Source organism: Sinocyclocheilus anshuiensis, unplaced genomic scaffold (genome assembly GCF_001515605.1).
Source record: "Sinocyclocheilus anshuiensis isolate Anshui unplaced genomic scaffold, SAMN03320099.WGS_v1.1 scaffold2408, whole genome shotgun sequence".
NCBI lineage: Eukaryota > Metazoa > Chordata > Actinopteri > Cypriniformes > Cyprinidae > Sinocyclocheilus > Sinocyclocheilus anshuiensis.
The window spans coordinates 207,605-209,896 of record NW_015542492.1 but is presented as its reverse complement, the minus strand read 5'-3'; positions in this window follow the sequence as shown (position 1 = coordinate 209,896).

The window sequence follows — 2,292 nt, the reverse complement described above, 5'->3', positions numbered from 1 at the left end:
GGAATAATAACAACATGTGCATCTATATCCTTGTGTACAGAGTGGGATTTATCTAATTCAGACCACCTCAGATCCGGCTGTTCTTCTGTCTTATTCAGCTCTTTTCCTTTGATCATTTGAACATTTTGACCTGTTTCAAGTGCCACACCAGTTTGCTTTTGTGTTCTTAATATAAAAAGTCAAAATTGAATTTCACGTCCTAACACTTTACAATAAGATTTAAATAGTTAACATTAGTTCCTACATTATGAACTAGCAAATTTTGCACAGCAGGATTGAAACATAATGAAGTTCAATAATTTATAAATATACTGGTTACCCAGCATGTGTCAGGGACCAAATCAGAGTAAGTTTGATGCATAGTTGATAGTTGTTGCACATTTTACTGTAATATTGCTTGTTATGATATGTGTTACCAGGATTTGAACTTTTTTACTCACCAGCCAATTTGGCTACTAAATTTAAGTTCCCGACCATTCAGAACTTCCAGATTCATAAAGTGATTAGCTGATTCTTCACAAAAATCAACATGTTGAACTTATTGAAGCCTCTTCTCCTTACATATGTCCTGTCCCAAATGGTGCCCTAATCCCTCTAGTTCACACTTTCATGATGTAATGCTGCTTTGACTGTTGGGTACAAGTCTGCTGCAGATCTTGCCTTAGTGCTCTGCACATGTACTGTGAAATCCAATAGTTTGCCTTACTTAGATATAATTAGTTATCTTTACTTAGTTGTTATACTTACTATGTTTTATTGAGTTACAGCTAATTTCAAGGCAAATAAAACAATTTACTCACTGCTTTGAGTGGTGCTTACTTAAAATATTCAAGTAGCCACAAAGGAACCAATGACATTAATACACCAGTGAGAGACAGCAGTGCACTAATATGTTGCTAATGTGCAACACATGAACAGAAAAAGAAGAAGTAGAAGAAGAAAAAAAAGAGTTTTTGAGGCGGGGCAATTCTTAATAGACTTTTCACTCATTTCCTCCACTTCTGCAGTTCTCTAGTTGCATTCATTTGTTTCCCAAAGTCATCTTGAATGTTGAATTGTCAATACAACTGAAAAATTTGAGAGAACATCACATAAGCTGACTCCATAAATTGATTTTGATTTTCCTAAAAAAAAAAAGTTTTTTTTTTTTTTTGATCTCACCATTACAGTGATTAGTGCTCTCTTTGGTTGGGCACTTGGAACTTCGTTTATGTTATGATTATCTTTCTGTTGATGCAATGTGAAATCACAGTTATTTGGTTTCAAAGGAAGGGAAGTAATAAATAGGTTTCCTTTAAAAGGTGACCTAACTTCTGATTAAATCATTAGTTATCGTATATTTCATGTTGATAAAAGATCTTTTAAAATTTGTTTGTTTTTCATAAACACCTTGTAAAGCTTTTATTTGGGTTGATATAACCCTTTAATATTTGTGGCAATATTTTGTAATCGACCATGCTCACATCATGGTCCACCTACAGTCACACACATACTTCAACATTCAGCACACCAAACACAACAATGGTAACAATTCAATTTGATTTATTTTATTAATTGTAACAATAACAATTTTATTAGCTCTTTTTGTTGTGCCACTACTGACACAGACAGCAAATAAAATTGACAAATTAAAAAAAAACAACAACAGTTAAACAAAGCATATTGCATAATTTATTCATGCCGCAATGCACTCTGGGAGTTAGTAATTCTGAGTAGGGCTGTCAAAAAAAATTGGGAATTTCGAATATTCGTCGAATTTAAAATAAAAATCCACATTCGAATGCAAAAACGTTGCTTTGGAATTTTAGGTGTGCATTAAGGAGGCAGCCTTATCAGTGGTGCACCAGATGCGATGACGATGTAAGTGTCGTTGCATTTTAATGTTTTTCTTAGCCTATCCAGTTGAAGCCACTAGATGTGGCGCTGCTGCATTGTTAATTACAAATATTGCGGGAAAAGAGAACATCAATGCGGAGAAGATCTTGTTTACGTCAAAACTGAAACCAAGCCGTTCACACAGAACGCATATTTCGCGCATTTTCTAGAGGGACATCTATCACCGTTGCACTCGCGTCTCGCACAAAAGAGCCGCATGTTTAGAAAGCCATGTAAAATTTATGCAAGTTTAACTTTGAAAAAAAACATATATCGAGACTTTATGGCGGGGTTTTTTCCCCATCCCACTGCAACTCGTGTTTTTAAATGAAAATTTTACTCTGTGTGATTGGCTTTCGGCCCTTTGCATTAAGCTATGAATACATACATGATGCTGTTTTGTTTATAGTTGTTTAA